Consider the following 961-nt stretch of genomic DNA (forward strand, 5'->3'; position numbering starts at 1 on the left):
CATAGTTTCATAATTATTGACCTACTGCTGTGTGAATTATCTGAGTCGGATCTAGATCTACAGTGCCCTCATGAGGTCAGATATGGTGTTCACATGAAGTCAAAAAGGCGACCAAATATGGCAGATAGATAGACATCACATTTGGGTCCGATCAAGTGAAAGTGAACATCAACATGAAAAAGAAAATTTGCACACATTATTTATCAAGTGGGCTCATTTTTAAGCCAAAGATCTCTATTTTATGGAACTGTATTACCACTTACACAGTACAGGAGAAGTTCTGAACCTTCTGCTAGGCTGCATTAAATTAACAAAAAGATATGCAAAAGACTGTCCATTATTCTCAGTGATGACGTTTGTGAATTCATACACTGGTCACATTTAAAAAGACCATCTGTAAAAAAAAAAAAAAAAAAAAAAAAAAAAAAAAAAAAAAAATTAAATTATAAAAAATTTTTAAAAAGACTATCTATGAACTGTTACAGAGAAATTACTCTTTATTTGTAATGTACCTATATCAGTATGGACCACCACAAGTTGTATATAACACTGTGTTAGTATTAAATACATTAAATAAATCATTGTGATTATATCTGACTTGTTATTTTAAAGAATAAGTCAACATTTTGGGTGATGCATAAATGGTAAAGAGTCGTCCATGTGTTACTATGGCAGCCTGTCCAAGTGTTACCACATTCTCATGTCAATAAAACAGAGACTTTTCAGTATTTTACTCCAAATTTATTTTCAGCATAGTTGAACATAATATCCAAAAGGTTTTGTCCTACTTGATATCAATTTCTGTCGAGAACCGCATGTTTTGAATGTTTGCGTAAAGCTTAAAAAATTTAAGTCCACATGTTACCAAACAGTAATTTGACATTTTTCACCTAAAAATTTTATCTCCCCAAATTTTGTTATACATAATGTTAAAGTGCTTATAAATACCTACTCAAATATG

The 961-nt window shown here is 30.8% G+C and overlaps 1 protein-coding gene across 1 annotated transcript in view; it reads left to right on the plus strand.

Moving 5' to 3' along the window:
* Positions 1–463, plus strand: part of zbtb32 (zinc finger and BTB domain containing 32) — a 13175-nt gene extending 12712 nt beyond the window's left edge. Inside the window, exon 5 of the mRNA XM_030157163.1 lies at positions 1–463. This exon is cut by the window's left edge and continues 571 nt beyond it. The gene's annotated coding sequence lies outside the window, so the exon portion shown is untranslated.
* The last annotated feature ends 498 nt before the right edge of the window (positions 464–961 follow it).

The sequence above is a fragment of the Sphaeramia orbicularis genome, chromosome 16 (assembly GCF_902148855.1).
Source record: "Sphaeramia orbicularis chromosome 16, fSphaOr1.1, whole genome shotgun sequence".
NCBI classification, from domain to species: Eukaryota; Metazoa; Chordata; class Actinopteri; order Kurtiformes; family Apogonidae; genus Sphaeramia; species Sphaeramia orbicularis.